This window comes from Gallus gallus, chromosome 2 (genome assembly GCF_016699485.2).
Source record: "Gallus gallus isolate bGalGal1 chromosome 2, bGalGal1.mat.broiler.GRCg7b, whole genome shotgun sequence".
Classification (NCBI taxonomy): Eukaryota; Metazoa; Chordata; class Aves; order Galliformes; family Phasianidae; genus Gallus; species Gallus gallus.
In genome coordinates, this window is record NC_052533.1 from 38,145,826 (window position 1) to 38,164,940 (window position 19,115).

General features: G+C 39.6%; 1 long non-coding RNA gene across 1 annotated transcript in view; it reads right to left on the reverse strand.

Annotated features, from left to right (window-relative positions):
• Positions 1-19,115, reverse strand: part of LOC121109995 — a 65,355-nt gene that overhangs the window by 15,747 nt on the left and 30,493 nt on the right. Inside the window, exon 6 of the long non-coding RNA XR_005857791.1 lies at positions 18,705-19,057. This is a non-coding gene — a long non-coding RNA (uncharacterized LOC121109995). The remainder of the gene's footprint in view (positions 1-18,704; positions 19,058-19,115) is intronic.

A 19,115-nucleotide genomic window follows, 5' to 3' on the forward strand; every position in this document is an offset into this window, starting at 1 on the left:
ACTATAGTTTATCTTAAAAATAAACATCTGCTCATGCATCTGAACAAGAATAAAACCAGAATCACTCAAAAGTATGGTTGTTTTTTAATATACTTCCAATAATCAGATTTAGTAGTGGTAATTCCATATGCACAAAGACATTTACAGTTCAAGAAACAGAAACTCTTCCCCAAAATCTTCTATTGTACTAGCATGTATAATTTGCATAATAACAGGCTATTCAAGATTCAGTTATCCACATGAGCATTTAGTCTATATTTTACCATGATCAAAATAAGGATATCAGTTTCCTATGTCTTTGATTCTACCTTACTTTAACAATAAAGTATTGTTCCTCTGAATTTTGCTTGCATGAATTCTTAAGATACCATGATGAAATGAGCATCTAATGCCATGGTAACGGACTTCAAGGCAAATAATAGAAGAGTAGTAATGGGTATAAATTTTTACCAGTGATATCTGAAGCTTTCTTCCAAGACACGACACTGATTTGGCATGTTAGGAATGTTGGATTGAATTACCTGTTTCTCAACATCGTCGCAGAATTATGATTTTGATTGTGAATTTTTTATTAATATTTTTTATAATTTCATATCCTTCCTATATGCAACTTCCAACACAGCAGATACCTAATTACACTAAAAACTACTGCACTGTTAAAAACAGATGTCCTCTCCATACTTAACAAGGAAACACACTGGAAATGTGGTCTTGAAGAAAGATATGTAATTCAAGTAGCCAACTCCCACTAGCACTAGAAATCTCTAGGTTCAAAAGTAAAGCCAGGTATCTCAACAAGCAAGAGCAGCTCTCTCCTGTAAATCCATTCCTCAGAGCAGAGGGTCTGATGAAGCACTCACTGATATGAACAAAAAGACCTTAGTCATTTTAATGTGCCTAAGATTAGGACTCGAGAGTAAGGTTGGCATGAGTTATGTTGTAAAGATAAATGTTTCACTTTGAGTTTCTGGAGAAAAAAGGGCACTACTCTCATTTTCTAGCGTTCTGGACAATGAAAGCACCTGAAGAACATTTATGCTTCTGGCATTTTGAGCTCTCATCACTGGTGTTGCTGTTATTCCCGTTAATTACCCACTCGGATTTCTTTTCACTGTGTGCTATTTCTTGGCCCTGACAGACTGACTCACTGTAAATTGACTGAGAAAGAAATCTTTCTTTGTCCTCAGCAAATCTGAATAATTAATTTTTTTATCATTATGCTTCTTAGCTGACATTCTCTTCCTGAAAGAAAGAATGGGGCATGTTTAATTAAAACAAGAAAGCACTGAAGTTAAACATTTCAGTCACACGGATAGCTGAATAACATGCTATTTTTTTCAGGGTAACATGCTTGCCTTTTTGGTGCTATTTACTCTAATGCTAATGCTTCCAAAGCCTGTTTTGCAACAACAGTCTGCCAAAAGCTAAACATTCTGCAATTAATAGAGAGGAAGCTCAGTGTTTTCACCTCAAAATATATCTATGTAGGCTAATTACTCACAGAGGACTTCAGCCCAGGAAGTGGGCTCTCCACTGAGCTGCAGAGGCCAAAGGGGTGCCCAAAGGCAGGTGGCAGAGCTGTGCCCTGGACAGGTGGTCTCAATGCAGGAAGACCTGGAAGCTCACATTCAATGAGTTGGTGCTTGCTGAATATATATTATCAGCACCTCATTAGCTATCATACTGCAGGTTCCCACTGAATGGATGTTGTGGCCAGTGGCAAGTAGGTGGTAGTTTGTAGCTCTTGCAAACTGAGTAGAAAAACATTGGAGAATTTATTGTGCACTTATGAAACTGTGTATTTTCTTCCTAATTGTGATTTCTTCAGTTTCTAGCAATTTGGCCTTCTTGGCTAAGATGCTCCAGAAAACTCTCACCTTTATTGAAGATAGAGCAAGCACCCATTTAATCTGTACTGGCTCTTCATGCTTATTCTCAGATATTCCAACATCTTTTCAAAAACCACAAGGTCAAATCTTGCATCTCCATTTTCATAGGCTTGGCTTACAGTGAACAGAATACTTTGGCTTTTCTTTATACATAACGATATCACTGGATGTGCTGAATATCATCTAACCACTCCTATTCTGTGCCTAGTATGTGCATTTTTGTTTTAGGCAGTAATGGCTGCTATAAAGCTCATCGACATCATAACAAAAACTGCCAAACTGAAAGCTGATCATTTTGGCCATGTTCACCCTGCTTATGCGTAACAGCAAGATTTTCTTGAGGGTGGCATACATCCAATCAACAACAGTAGTTTAATGTGCTTTTTCCAGTTCCTGGGGCAAAAACAAACAAAAAAACAAAAAACTGCTATGTACAAAATCCACATTGGTGACAACGTTAAAACCTTCTCTTCTTACTGACTGGGTAGTTAAAATAGCTGCAGAGTTCATCTGTTCTGATTAGAATAACCAGATTAGGATTGAAAGGGGGCTTATGGGTGTGCCTGGAGGAGACATATGGGGCACATAATGATCAGCTCCAGTGGCTAGAAGAACATATTTAGGTATGGACATTAGCTGATAGGTTGAAAGAACCTTGAAAACCCTTGGGAATCCAAATCAGGAAACGTAATTGCTGGATGATGTGGTTGAATTTATGAAAAAATAATGATGGTAGTGAAACTGTAGTCTGTCTGCATCTGAACTGCAAAAAACAGATCTTTAAAAAGGATGTAGTGTAATAAACTCTTTTGTACATTTCATTATGCTTGAACCATAAGAAACAACAGGATATACTGTAGTTGTATTTTAGAGTAGCTGCAAGGATGCTAACAGCTATATTTCCATCTCTTACCACTCCTTTCTCCCTCCAGTTAAGACAATAAAAAAGACCATTAGCCTTCCATCCAGATGTCTCCTCTGACCCTGACTAGGTTTCTGAAACAACCCAAGAAAATCCTGTCTTTATGTCAACCCAGATTTTAGATCCAATGCAGAGAAGGAAAGCTCTGAAGGGATCCTTTGACCAAAAGGAGTTATCTCCCAAGTAAGAGAGAAAGAGTTGCTTTAGGGCATGATTCCTCCTCTTCTGAAAATGGTGCCTGAGTGACAGATAAGCTATGCCTATCTCACTGCACTGTCTGGAGGGAGACTACCGTGAGTTCTTTATTATAGAAGTCTATGTTGTAAAAGTTTAAAATTGGGTGTGATGAGCCTTCTTGCAAATACATGGGAATATGCATCTTGGGATAGACATTGTCAGTGAAGCCTTCTCTCTAATGGCAGAATGAAAAATTATCTGCAGATATGTTGGTATGTTTATGCATGGACAGAGTTTGTATGGACAGTTCTGTGCACTAAAATCTATTGAAAGAATCCTAGTGTGTTCCTAAAAACTAAACCTGATGGTTAGTAAAATTACATCATGTTCTTTTCCCTGCTCAGCTTCAACACCTTAATTTTTCAGTCATTTGAGATAAGTAGCAATTAACACTTTCAAATATTCAGTGAAAAAATGCGATGCAGTCATAAGTTTCTTACCTACAGCCAAGGAAATTGAAGTAAATGGATTTCTGTCTGTTTGAATTTCTACCACTCTCTTATGAAGATGAAACCCACAATAAATTTTCTGATATTCTATATAACAACATTTCTTTAAATTTCCTTTTCACTGAAAATGGGTGTTATCAGCCCCACTCCTGCCGCCAGCTTAATTTGTAATCATGTTTTCCTAGGTGCTGTAATCAGAATAAATGGATACGACTTCTCTACCTACCTCAAAAGCAAATAATGTTATCTTTTCATTGCAAATTCAGTTCTCTAAAGCATTCCATCCACATAAAATTAAGGTCCTGATTTGTAAATCTGTCTTTACCATCTGGTTTGTGCATGGACTTCAAACAAAACCCTTCAGGAGAAAAACTGCATCCATCAAAGGTTAGACTCTGGCTGCTAATACAGAAACCTGGACTGCAGACTGGCACATCAGATGAAAGTACAGGATTCAAAGCTAATTTGGGACCCAGACATGTTAAATGAGAGTAATAGATTGAAGCATACAAGAGTACATTTCTCTAAGGCTAATGTGTGCTCTGATTTATATCCTGCACTTGTCACTGACCTTACTGAGGCTTCACAAGCAAGGTATGTGCAAGCATAGAATTTGTTGCTTCGCATTTGGAGCTATACTTTCAATCCAGTTGGTGAGAAAGTGAGATAATAATTAAGGAAGCAGTTGTTTGGGCCTGTGAAAAGGAATGAAAAAAATGATGATCACAAACTAAATGCTCATATATGAGCAAGGACAGATAGTCTTACCTGAATGTTCTTAAAGAACACACAGAGATAATTACAGAGGCACTATCAATCATATTTGACACCTCATTAAGAGCAGAAGAATTTCCAGTGGACTGAAGGACAAGAGAAACAGGGTGCAGCCAATAGTTAAGTAGGTAATAAATTGGAGAGAAAGATGAATTTGTGGATCTTTGAGGCAAGCTTCAATACCCAGTGAAATAAAAGGATTTCTTCCTAGGTATAGCTGCTAAGGCCTCCAAACACGCAGGTTTCTGGGCACGTGGGAGGGCATGGCCTCAGGTCCCAGAAGATGTAATGAGATGGACAAGAACACATCAAGTGATTGGTTTCTGGTTAAGAAGTATGGCAACACCTACATTCTACCCCTGATTCCTCACCTGATTCGACTGAGCACAGCAGTTTATATTTAGACTATGTTTGGAGAAAGAAAGAAAGAAAGAAAGAAAGAAAGAAAGAAAGAAAGAAAGAAAGAAAGAAAGAAGAAAGAAAGAAAGAAAGAAAGAAAGAAAGAAAGAAAGAAAGAAAGAAAGAAAGAAAGAAAGAAAGAAAGAAAGAAAGAAAGAAAGAAAGAAAGAAAGAAAGAAAGAAAGAAAGAAAGAAAGAAAGAAAGAAAGAAAGAAAGAAAGAAAGAAAGAAAAGAAATAGTTATGATTAATAGAAGAAACCAAGTAAAGGATTAGACAGAAACTTACTCTGAGATAACTAATATTAGTTAGCACTCCCATTTTCCTCTTGTATTTGTATAAGTTTTTAAATACTATTACTGGATTTTGTTTAGTATGCAGATGCATACATGCATAGAATTTGGGGTTCAAAATGAGTCACAAACAACCTGGCTGAGATAATAAAATAAACCATGCCTTCAACCTTCATTTTTCTTAAAAAAATAAAAAATAAAAATAAAAAAGAAAGAAAAAAAATAAGCTGAGTTGCTTCTGGAAATCTTTAACACCATCCTGATATTTTTTCCACAAGAGGGCGTATTGTTTTTGCCCACAGGTTTATAACAGCTCTTTGGGAGATTTGTTTGCTAGAAAAACTGTGAATGACTATTAAAAAAAGAAAAGGAAATATTATTAATAATAATTAAAAGCCAGAACCATTAATATATTGGGCCAGATGCTCAATTAATTTAAAACAGTGATGCCATGCTGAATACATGGCTAAATATATGGTCTATTGCATATGCAGAGAAGATACTTTCTGACATTATTATCTATGCTTGATTGACTTGTTTTCTGCATGCTCAAGGAAAATGAAATAAAATTAGTTCTTTTTTATAACAGTCCCTATAGCCAGAAAAGGATATATCATCATCAGTCATAAAATCACCTGAAATATGGATATAGTGTCTTCGTTGGTACTATCTTCCATGTATGGTTCGTTACTTTGTTTTATATGACAGACAGTTTTATTTCCAGTGCATGTGCTTTGGACATTTATGTCCACCACTGGCCATGGACAGTAGAGAGGTGAGTTTTACTGTGATCTTTTTTTTTTTTTTTTTTTTTTTTAAGAGTTTATTTCATTTCATTTCATTTCATTTTTAAGGTGTTTTATTTGTCTAAACAGATGTCTCAGTTTTATGCATAGTTAATCTATTCTCCTGACATCTCTAGATTTTAATATTTACTTGTTCAGATAATTTTGGACACTTTTATGTAGCTTTTTCAGTGTTTAGCTTTTTAATACTGGATTTTCTTAGAAATGTTATGATATAGCATCACTTGGTATTTGTCAGGTGACTCTGCTACCATCCTTCAGAGGCCATTGTCAGACCTGGGCTGTATGTAACTTCTCACTCTTAGTTAGGAGGGCTTTTTTAAGGCTTTATTATATTACAAAAGTTACTGTTTTCATTTTGTATCTAGGGTGGGCATTAAATTAAAAAGTGCAGCTGCTTTCAATTATGCTCCAGTGTTCTATATCAAGATCATTTTCATTTTTCATAGCACTGCTCAGTTTCCCTGCCCCCTTTCCTGCTGGCTTCTGCACTCAAAGCATCTAAACATTTGGAAATTATGCAGGGGAGGAGACTAACAGATGTCATTCATTTGTCTCCTCTTTAGCTTTGGTAGTAGAACCAATTCACTTAATGAAAAACTGATGTTCTTTCAACCCAACTGAAAACTTCTGTCCATGGGGAAATGCACCAAGAAGTTGCCTAAAGGATTAGTATGCTGTTAGAGAAGTGCCACAGATAAACCCTTTGTAGTTATAGTCCTCCCTTTTTGTCCTATACTCCTCAGCCTGGGACTGGAGGTTGCTGGGAGAGGGGGGCATTCTGGGTGAGGGGGAGGAAAGGCCGGTGGTGCCAACTGCACCTGCAGGGAAAGCATCCCTGTGAGAATAGGGATGCCCCAGAGGTCAGTACCAGCAGGAGGCAGGAAGACCTGTGCTGGGACAGAGAGTTTCAACATCAGCAGCTCTGAAGGTGACCTGGCAGGAGCTGAGGGATGTCTATCCTGCCATTGTTAATGCCATGGGTGGGCTGTGGTGGCCACCAGAATGCACAGGCTGAGGGGTCTGAAGCAAGATATCACTACAGAGGTGAGGAGGGGAGCAGCACACAGTCTGGGAATGACTGCAAGAGCTACAGGGTAGCATCTCTTCACAGAAAGCAGGAAACAGGCTTTACCATCCTCCTTCTGGTGAAGATGAACTCTCTCTGTGCTCATTTGACACAGGTTTTTTTAGACTCCAACAAATTACGGAGAGGGAAATGAAAGCAACATGTAAAAAGCACATTGGTTCATTGGGTGTTCATACAGGCTGTAAAGATGAAGAACTACTTGCAAGGACAAAGGGAGTGGGGATGCTCCTTAGCCTAATGCTGCTCCTTCTTCATTGTTTCCTCAAATTAGATATTTCTTCTGGTTCTCATAGAATCATAGAATCACAGAGTATCCCAAGTTGGAAGGGACCCATAAGGATCTAGTCCAATTCCTGGCTTCACATAAGACCCCCCAAAAATCAGACTATGTCTGTGTGCTTTGTCCACTCAACTCAGTAGACTCTTAATGCCTGTAATCAGAGAAGAGTCTGCTGTGAGGAAGAAAAAAAAAAAAAGAAAGGAGTGTTTGAATTCTCCTGGCTTTCTATGTGTGGTTTTAAAGTACTACTCTTTGGAGATATCCAGCTACTGAACTAAATTTTTACTGTCTAGTAGAAGACCAAGGAGGAAAAGTGAAGTAAATCTCCTTCAGAGGGCTTTCTGGTGGCTCAGCACAAACTACAACCCATCCCTCTTTCATACAGGTCATATGGGTCAGAAAATATAAGACCTTCTGAATTCATCATGGGTTGTGCCATCCATGCTTTGGCAAATGTGGCATACTTACTATCAGACAGCAAAATTCAAAGCTAGTTTTCTAGGCTGGAGGAAAAGAACTTGGCTCCTGATAAAGAAAATGGGGTGTATTTGCTCCCAGAACTGCACGTGAGGGAATGAGATGCTTGAGATTTTAAGGTAGAACTCTGTCTTATACATGGAAACAAATTAAAAAAATGCTGGAAAAGCTTTCATTTTTGTTGAGAGGATTTTTTAGAGAGAGCAGACTGCTCCCATGCTGGTAGCCACAGGAGCAAACAGGCATGCTTCTGGCAAGTGAGAAGGTTCCCCCTCTTCCTGAAGCTGAAAAATGGAATCCAATGTACAAAATACCTCTTGTAATTAATCAGTTGGCTTATTCACGCCTCCTAAACTTGAAGTTGAGAGCTGTCTGGAAACTTGAAGTACCTTAGGGATAAAATAATGGGCATTAAGCTTATTTTATAGTAAGTCAAGCTTTGGGAGTCTGCCAGCATTTGTCAGGATTATTGGACCATACCTAATCAAAGCAGGAAAAGGCACAAGCTGAAGTCTTTGACTATCTGAAAGTTCAGAGAGTGATGAGCAAAAGGGACCTCTCCCAAGCTGTGAGATAAATAATAAATGGTCAAAAAAGATGTAGAGATCTAAAAATAAAGTCGAGCTACACCGTGAACCCTACTAGGAATGGTAAGGATCATTTCATATTTCAGCATCTTTCCTACTTTTTTTGCAGGGAAAAATTTGTTCCCAGAGCACCCCACCAAGGAGGTTATTTGTTACTCAACTTCCAGCTTCATGAAAGTGTGATGGATGATTCAGCATGCAATGGAGCTGGAAGGCAAATTTGCTCACCTTGGCTGCAAGCCACATGACCCCAAAAAGCACGGTCATCCCCAGGATGAAATACCAATGGATCTGAGTAAGCAACTGCAAGCAATGACTGCACTGTTAGGAAGTGAAAGGATATCAATGGCAGCTCCTTCTTAGAAGGGAAAATGGAAGAAATAATCTGAAAAATGTGCTGAGCACTTATATTTGCCTCATGCTAATAAACACTTGAACGCAACACACAGACAGCTGGACACTCAGCCCAGCTGACCTGAGAGGAACCATAGCATAGGAGTGCATCTTCAGTCAAGCATGGCATCTTCTGGATTCTCACAGTGGAAAGAGAGAGATGGGGCCTGTGAGGTGAATCCTCTGTCCTCTGCCTCCAAGCTCTTACCTCACTGGGAATGGGCGTGTGCTTGCAGTCAAGCCAGAGGCACTTGGATTTCAATAGATTTTCACTTGGTTCAAGTAATGAATCTAAATTTTCCAGGTCAAATTACATATGACTTTGGTGGCATGGTGAAAGGTGACAGCAATATCAGTTATTTTCAGGCCTCAGATTCCAAAGTCTGGGCTGACAGATGAAAATCACCAAAATTGCAAAGGAAGGAGTGATTTCAAAGGGAATAAAATATTGCAGGCAGAGATACTGCTTTTAAAAGAGGTTGGTAATATGGAACTGTCTTCCTTGCTATGTGCTGAGCTGCAGTCTTGAAGGTATCTTCCTTCAGTCAAGGATCAGGGGGAAGATGCAGATTAGATTCATCAAATAACTGAGATTGAGCAGCAGAGATCAGTGGTGAGAACTGCAGAAAGGAAACAAGGCAGAGGCAGCATGCAGAGATGATGGTCTTTTCACAAATCCTCCTTCATGTGAGAACTTCCTCTGACTAGCAGTCGGGAAGATAATGAAAAAGCAGGGTAATTTCAGATATCATCATGCTGGTGAACTCACTGCAATGATATTGAAAATACTGGGGGAGAGAGAAGAATCTGCTGAGGGGAGATGGCAGGGGTGGAAATCACACTGAGCAAGGCTTTGGGAACAGGAACTCAAAGTAAAGCAATTCCCATGGAAAAAGGTTTTACCTTTTTACCTTTTTTACCTGTGGATGTGTAGTGACATATTGACTCCACGAAATGTATTTGGGAATCAACTCAAACACTAAAAGCCACATGTGCTGCATTAGCATCTTCCACAGTTCACAAAGGTGCAGTTTTGATGAATCACTTGTGCTTGCATGTTAGAAGGCCAAGTCCAACATCTACTCTCACAGGAACAGATCCCTTACATTGCTGCTGATTTGCCTGTATGTAGCCTCCATTGCCTGCTGGCTGGGTCTCACTTTAGAGGGTATGGGGTCACTCACATTTCTGTTAGATGCACTGTACTTGCCAGATACAGTTGTCCTCTTTTATTTGGTACCATCAACAAGATGCTCTCCACTAGTATGACTATTGCAGGTTATTCCCTTATCTCACTAAGGACTAATACATTCACTTAGGTTCCTTCTGCCACTCATCTACTGTGTCTAGTCTCAGAAAATGAAGAAAGTTTTAGGCACTCAGCATCTCTTTGTCTGTGTGGCGCATGACAACAGAAAAAGGATATTTGCAACTAAGTCTTCATTTGGTCTCAGACAAATGAAAGCCAATTCTTAGAGAAAGCAAGAGTTTCAGTGGAAGGCAGAAAATGAGCCTTGGAAAGAGAAAAATGTTTATCTTAGGCCCTCCATTACTTCTGTATTATGAAGTCAAGGCCCTATTTTATGTGAAAAATTATTGATGTTCTGGTTTTATTTGAAGTTTCTCAAAAACCTGCCTCTGATTTCCTACAGTACATTTTTTAGGCCACTTCAAGCCCTGAACAGCATAACCGACCACTGAAGTCTGCAGGTAAAATGAAAAAATATACATTCAGAAGGTATTTTGTAAATATTTTATTGCTGTTGTTATTCTGAAAGGCTTGCCAGGTAGTTAATCATTTATTTTAAATGTGTAAATATGAAAGTGCGAGACCTTGGTTTGGTATCAGATTATGCTCCGTTAGTCACGTGCAAATTCCCTTCTTCTTTTCTATCAAGTTGTAACTGCAGTCTTCAATGTAAAAGGAAATAGCCTCCTACAAATACAGTTTTATCTGACTACTGCAAACGCCAGGAATCTTGAATTAATCTTGGCTTCTGTCATACTGCTTCACAGTCCATCCCTGAAGGAGAGGATATTTTTCCCAATAAAAGAAATAAAGAAATACTTTCAAGACACTTGACTAGTTTTATGGCTTTCAAAAATAGCACTGCATCTCACAGAGCACAGATACTCCAAGAGCTCTGTGCAAACTTTCCAATGACGCTGTTACTGCCACTGAACAGCTACAGGAAATAACTCATTGCTCCTTTTTCAGCCATCAGATAATGCCACCGATTACATTTTTCATCTGTTAATGTGGCAGTCCTACCTTAACTTGCTATGCAGATTATAACAGAAAGCACAGCAAAACCATACCATCACGTTATCTGTGTGTCTCTGGTGCAAAGTTCAAACTGGCTTTCTCTGTCTCCATTTATTAAGAGGAATCAAAGAATAATAGAATCTTAGAGTGGCTTAGGTAGGAAGGAACCTTAAATATTCTCTGATTCCTGTCCTCCAGCCATGGGCAGGGCTGCCACCCACCAGCTCAGGCTGCACAGGGCCCCATCCAACCTGAGCGTGAGTGCCTCCATGTATGGAGCATCTACAGTTTCTCTGGGCAGCTGTGTCAGCACCTCACCACCCTCTGAGTAAAGAGTCTCTTCCTAACATCTAACCTAAATTTCCCCTCATCTAGTTTAAAGCCATTCCTACTTGTCATCACATTATCTGCCCATGTTAAAAGTTGGTCTCCCTTCTGCTTACAAGCTCCCCTCAAGTATTGGAAGGCTGCAGCGAGGTCTCCCCAGAGGAATGGGTCTGTCATGTCCTGATAACAGTATCAGATAGATCCTCACTCATAGTGACCAGAAAAAAACATCAGAAATTACTTTCACTCTCTTATGAGTGGTGTCCAAAGGTTGCTAACAAAGACCAGAGCCTGGACTGATTCCATGTGCATCTTGCAGCAAGTGCTCATCAGCCTGCATAAATGTCTTTTGTGCATGTGGAAGACGATGAAATCACATCTGCCTCTTTTCATTGTACACAACAAGCATGACTGTGGCACATCACAGCCTTTTCCCTGCACTGATATATGGGAGAAATTTGGTTGGGCATAAGAGCACAAGACTCCAGGAGCTGGTTTAGCTGATTACAGGCAGACATCTGCAGCACAGTTGTCTGTAACTGAGCTGCTAACAAGCTCCTTACAAAGACAACAGAGAGAGAACAGGGCACATTTAGACAGTATACTTCTGCCTTATTTTGGATGCCTTTTTAAGGCTGAGCTGAATCACACTTTAAGTGCTAGTGACGGCTGAGCAGGGACCTTCCTTGGTCACTTGGCAGCCCAGGTGATCCCCATTTAGGCAGATGACTCCCATCCCCGTTTTACTCAAGCAGTTGCAGTTAAGAAGTTCCACTCCAAAACTGAGTAGCATCTGTAGTGATACTGGCTCTGCCTGCCTACTTGTAAGTGTGGTCCATTGAAAGGTTATTTTGGGGCACCCAGAAACAATTTAAATTTGCCTTCCCTGTACTGTTGCAGCCTCCCCTGGCTGTCACTGAGGTCCATCAGCTGCTGCTATTAGAAATGCAGTTTGCATCTCACAACATCAATAAAGGTGAGTCAAGCAGTATAAGGGTACCTCTAAAGGCTCATTTCATTGATGTGTGCTGTTATTGAGTACATATATAACTTTCCTACCAGCTGGAGATAGCTGTAATAAGGCCAGTCTCAGTTATATGGAGAGGGATCCTTCCAGAGAGAAAGCACAATGCCTCATATCTTTTTCACAAATTGTTTCCTACCTCCAAATTTCAGAAAATGGATTTCTGTTTGCAAGATGTTTTTCTGATAGTTCTTCTTTGCTCAGAGGAAGGGAATAGACACATATGGCCCTCTTCCTTTATGTAAAAGAAGAATTGTGACTATGACAACCAAACAGCACGCAACAAAACTTATAACTGGTGTTGCTAAAGCACAGCCAGCCCCACACTGGCTGGATTAATAGTATAGGCAGGTAAGCAAAAAACATGATCATAAGCATAAGATTGCCTTCATAAGCCCATCCATTGGTAATTTCCAAGAGACTTAAGGGATGATAGGAGGAAGGTCTTCTTTTCAATTCTGATACCAGCTTTGCTGCTACTGTATTTTGGGATAGGTATGTCTACATAGCAAAAGTTTCTCTTCCAGACAATTTCAGCCAGATAAAGATTATAAAGATTTTTTTTCTATACTGCACCGAGTGACATCTGGCTAAATAAAACCTATTTCTCAAAATATTGTCTTCTTGCCAAAGGTGTAGATCCAGAGACAGATTCACAATTCCCTTCTTGCAATTTCTTTCAAACATTCAAATCCCATAGTTAAAAAAGTACATCTTGTTTAATACAGTCATGTCTGGCTTCCAACATTTGAACCTCTTAACTAGATGAAGCACTTTAGGTCTCCTATCTACCCTCTTTCCAGACTACCTGCTATTACTGAACCACTTGCAACACATAGATCGAGACCTCTCAGAATATAGCGTTTGCATCCAGCCATTAGGTCTTATATCATCTATGCACCTTTTTCATTTTACAATATCTTTTTCAAGGTGCACGTATCAGAACGTCCTTCAGTATTTCAGTTCCAGTGAAATCATTTGCCTGCTCCTGCTGTTAAGCTCATGATCATGAAGGGAGGCATTATTTTTGCTTATATTGCCAGAACATCAGACAGTGGGAACCTGCACTGCACTGTGGCAACTCCAAGACTCTTCTTGGTGTTACTGCTTATCCAACTCAACAAATACTGACTGCAAACTATGTTCATGTGCCCTGGCCAAAGCTTTGTTTGATCAGACCAGACCCCATACACCCAATTACTACTGCACGTAGTTTACTTGTTCTCATCTTTATTTCTATTCTATCAGCATGTGATATTCACAGATTTATTTTACATGAACAGGAATGTTACATTTCTTTTTTCCAGAACACTGGTAAAATTTGTTGGTCAGCAATGTTTCTGGTACATGCCACCATGGGATGCCACTAGAAACAGACTCATTCAGAGGAAAATTCACATTAACAACAGCCTTGCAATCTGCCATTTAGTAAGTTCTAAATTTATCATATCTGAGCTTTATTGACACTAATTGCTCATTTTGCAGCCTTGCCATGCAGTTGCTCTTTTTTTTTTTTTTTTAGCTCAGATTGTTCAATGGCAGTGAACAGAAAACATTAACCCACGGAAATGTTTTATGTCTGCACAACAGTCTTTATCAAACAAACATGTAATTCCCAATAAAGTTGGACTTTCCTGACAAGATTATTTTTTTAACAACATCATATTGACTGTCACGAAATAATATTCACACCTTTTATCTCCACTTACAGTTTTATGAATTAAATGTTGTCTCTGTTTTGTCATTACTTTGTAAGGGACATAGGTCAAGCTAGAAAGGTGACTGCCTATATTAATGCATATTTTCCTTTTTACTATACCATCGTTAGATGATTGAAATAATTAGCTATTTCTCTTGATGTGAGGTATTCAGATTTCCTATTTGTAAACTGCAGAGTGCCTGACAGCAGCCTACTCCTAAGAGGACAGTGATACTTCAGGCAGGAGGTTTGGGTCCTAATTTCCTACAGGGAGGAAACATTTCTGGGTTGAAACCACTTTTTAGGCTTTTTGCAGCCCCAGTCTGCTGTCACTACATTGAATACACAAAAATCAAGTGACAGAAGTCACTTCTCAAGGTTTCCTTATTTTTGTGTGCGTATATATGTATATAAAGGAACTTAGAGCCTGGAGGCCTGAGCATTAGCCTGTTGTGATTTGGAGTTAGTCTGGTGGCTGCTTGTTTTAGGTGATGACTGAGGTGTTTGTTGGCCATCAGATATCCAGGGCTGCCATGACATCTAGCGTGACCAGAGCAGCTGGTAATCAGAATCACAGTGTAACTCAGGTGGGAAGGAATGTCAGGAGGTCTCTAGTTCAAAGCAAGGCCAGCTCTGAGCTCAGATCTGGTGGCACAGGGATTTATGCAGCTGTGCCTTGAGAAACAACCCAGGATGGAGTGACTGCACAAATCCCCTGGGCAGCCTACTCTGCTGCCTGACTTTCCGTGCAGTGAAAACTTGAAAATCCACATTGTCTTGTTTGCCTGATGTGCACCACTACCAACAGCCTGGTTCCAACTTTTCAGTTATCTCCTTGCAGGCCATCAAATCTCCTACCTGAAGAAGACCCTGTCCCTCAGCCTCTTAGAGGGCAAGTGTTCCTAAGCTGACTGTAGGACCCTCTGCTCTTTGTTATAGGTGCCTTTCCTGTGCTGAGGAGGGGACGCAGTGCTCTAGATGGAGTCTAGCAGCTGAAGTGCTGACTGAATGTTCTCTTTAGCTAAATGCTCTCTTTCAGACACAACCCTTTTTCTCCACAGTTTCGCCAGGTCCCTGAAGTGGGTTGCTTGTACCCTGCCTCCATTTTCCGTTCCGTTGCCTCTTCAGCACAACAATTTGCTGCCTGGCTTTTGAAACTCTCACAGCTCTGCCTTGGAGTCTGTCTGAGTAATCAGCATTCTGAAATAACAGTGATATTTTGAACAGATGAGAGCAGGGCTGGTTTTACTAATGCTGACTGCTGTGGCAGACTACACAGCAGAACCAAAGGAATATGAAAAAGCTCCTCTGTCCCTTCCCAGAACAGAGAGTAACAACAATGAATTAGTTTCCTACAGCATCAGCCGTAGGGGCCTTTTCTGTACTAAGGAAATATGCCCTCTCTTCCCAACCTACAGCCATTTGTATCAAGGAATGTCTCTCGGCACTCTTGTTATTTATTCTGCCTGCATGGTCCCTCTGTGCAGTGGCTGCCGCCAAAGGCACAAACTCAGCACGACACATTGCCAGGGAATGTTAAAAGCAGAAAAAGTCCCAGGAGCCAAGCAAACGGATGCAAAAATGTACATTCTCTTCCCACTCCAGTAAAAGCAGTGACTGTTAGTTGCTGAATGATTTCATGGATTGTTTAAGATAAAGAGCCCTGAAAAGTCAGGGGAATAATTCTAGATGCTGTGAGAATGGGCACGATTCCATGCACAGATTGTTGATCATTTCATTTTATAGGGTTTGCCTGCATAACTTGCTATGACAGCCAAATTGCCCTCTTCATGATCAGACTTACTAGGAAAGGAGCAAACCCCCAGTGGGTCCACCAGTTTGGTGATCTCTGTAGTATGTAAGGACAAGCAAGTGTACCCAAGGTGTCAGAAAACCACTGAGACAAGCATTGGGTACCCCAGCAAGCTTGTGGAGAGAGTAGTACAAACATATGAAGTTCAGTGGCCAGAACCAGACAAAGTTCTAACAGCACTTGAAAAATTTGGTTCTCCCTATCATTTCTAATTTGTATAGCTTCTTTCTTTCACGTGCTCTGTAATGCTTCTTTCTCAGCCTTACACGAGCCATCTTTTCCCAGACAACGAACCCTTGCTTCTCCAGGTCCTCTTAGGTTCTTGCTGGCAGGATATGTGCTGAGCCTCCTTCAGAGCTGGGTGCTCTGAAGAGATTGAAATTCAGCAAATCTATGGTAAATTGGGCAAAAGCATGTGTGGGAGGGGGGTAGTTCTCAGGCAACATGATTTGCAACATAAAAAAGGGAAAGCAGATGAACCTGTTGCAGCTGGCTCTTCCAGATGTTTCGCAAATCAGCCCAAGCACCAAAATAAATAATTAATTAAACTATTTTGTAAAACTCATATCACACTCAATAAAACTAAAAAACAAAAAAAACAAAAAAAACAAAACAAACAAACAACAAAAAAAAAAGCTGGCAACACCTTGAGTTGGATTCTGCATTTTGAAAGAAGGCTGTTGTACACTTTTAATGCCAAAATTAGTAGGAGAAAAGCTTATTAGTTCAACTATTGGTTTCTTGAGATAAATCTGAATTTTCCTCCTCTGAAAAGGGAAATGTTGAGAAGAATCAGTTACTGAAAAATGTATACAAATCTGGTCAGAATACTCTCAGCCTAAGAATATATTTCGTTTTAATCACTGAAACACAAATATTAACTATTGTAGGAATAGACTGAAAGCTCAAGCCTTTTTCTAAATGAGGAACATGAAGGGGAATTTAGATCTGTTTCTCACTCACTCATATTAGTAATAAGTTATTTCAAGTAATTACATTGCAGTGAATACAGTGAGGTCTGCTAAAATGAAATGGCTATTTTTTGTTACAAGGGATTATAGATCAATTTCATACAGTTCTGTGGATGTGGAAAGTCATTCTAGCACAGGAAGATATTGCTCCCATCACGCTATTGCTCCACAGATGTTGTTTATCTCTGGATTACAGCAGAATACAGAGATTGTGCCAACTGATGCAAATAAATGTCTGCTCCAAACATGCATGGATTGAATGTGCGAGACAGACAATAAACAGCAGGAGGTTGTGACCCCAAAGTTATACCTTGCGGCCCAGAGAGACTATGTGATCATGTTTACCAAAGGTGACAATTGGGATCAGCAGTAGGATCAGGAGCTGACTTACTGAGCTGTTTTATTCTCCTTGGAATAGTCAATTGGAGCCATATTTCTGTGTTGTTATGTTTTTCTAACTTCACCACCTTAAAAGGTGGTGAAACATAACTAAAGGACATATTTAATACTGATGTTTGTCCGGGAAGCTTCTACCAACAGCAGCCTCTTTTCATCTGCATAATTCCAGTTTCAACGATCCATTTGCATCACATTGGGGAAGTCCTATTCATGCATCGTTTGCAATATGAACCATCTGTTTTACTTCAAAACAGAGATAACAGACAGTGCAGTCTCAACACTGAAGGGATTCATTTCAGAATCTTTGTGTGCATTTGTTAAAATAATTTACTTCTGAATGTTAAGCTTTAAAACACTGTCAGACCAAACAGTGACCTGCAAAGATCACAGTGATTTAATTAAAACCGTATAAAATGTCAGAGTTGGCTTAACACTCAAGCAGGAAGGGAAATATTGCCAAGTTCCCACCCCTGTACTGAGAAATCATTGGTTTATATCAGCTGCACGGAGATGAAAATAATCTTTTCAGTCAGAAGGAATTATGAATTAGAAGTAGATTTACCTTTGATAGCAACATTAGCACATACGAAAATATAAGAGTCTCTAGTGTAATAATTACTGAAATTGTTTCATGGCTCATTCTCAAGATTTCATGCTAAAAGCACTAAAAGCTTTCTTTTCAAATTCAGTAGTGTATTTATATATATTCGCTTTTAAAACAGTTAAACCATCTCTGCAGAGAAGTAGCCAATTTCACTCTCATTAAAGCCTCATTGCATCAGCTTAATGGTAACACATAGTTCTCCAGCTCTCAAGACTTGCTGTGCTTTAACAGCACCCAATGCCACCCAACAAGCAGGTAGAAGCAGCACAATTAAAACTAAGAATGTCTTTGTTTTTAGGTCTACATTTAACTGCTAAAGCAATTTTCACTCTTTCTCTCCTCTGTCCGCTTTTTTCTCTATATCAAGTTTTGCAGGTCACCAATACATGTAATGTCAAATCAGTTACCTGTTAACACTGCCTGCCCATTCAACAAAATACAAAACCAAAACCAACCAAACAACAACTACAACCATAGCCTTTCTTACACAGTGAAATGGTCCCCTTAACATTAACTGCCCTTGCACAGCATTAAGTGTCTATTCTAAGCAGGCTCTCTTTAAAAAAGGGATGACTGAGCATTTGAACTAATCTAACATCAATAAATTTGGAGTACTTACTCATGTTTTAGGATATAGCACTCAGAGTGACATCCCCTCAGCCAGAGAAAGAGGCACATACATTTCCTTTTATTTATAATTTTTGTTGCTGTTTATTTACGTTGTCTAACATGGTGCGACCTTTTCTCTCTACAACTAGTCTCTATCCATCATATCGCTCTGGAAATCCAGGTTGTGTTTCCCAATTCTCTTTGTCAAGATATTGTGTTCCCTCTGGATAAAGCCTCCTAAGATACGTAGCATGAATAAAAGCTTGCACATCCTTGAGTATCTATTGCTGCTTCAGTCAGTATTTCCTATTTCAACCACCTATTTCAACAGTATTTCATTCCTATTTCAACCACCTGAACTGACTTCAATAGAGTGAAAATCTCCTTGTAGTCTCACCTTCAGCTAATTTCTTCTTCAGCTTCACTTTCAAGCTTGACAGTAGGTAAATGCTTATTTTAAATCCATTCCATACCAAGTAAAAGCATGTCAGCATCTCACTTCTTCCATCTCAGTCTGCGCTGTGATTGGTCTGACTACTACGTTTCACCTTGTTCAGTAGTGTCCTCTGACTTATTTGTTTCTTCCAAAAGCTTTGATGAATTCCGGAGAAGAAATGCTTTTGTAGTCTGTGTTGAGATTTCGTATGGCACCAAAGCAAATAGCAGTTCTTTCATCTGTGATGACACACTATTGCCAGATTTCTCTGCTTCATCTCCACAGCTCTCCTTGGATCTCAGATGATCTGTAATCTGTGAAGCAGGAAGATAGAGGCTGAAAGTCATGTACAGCAGCCTTTCCTGAATCTTT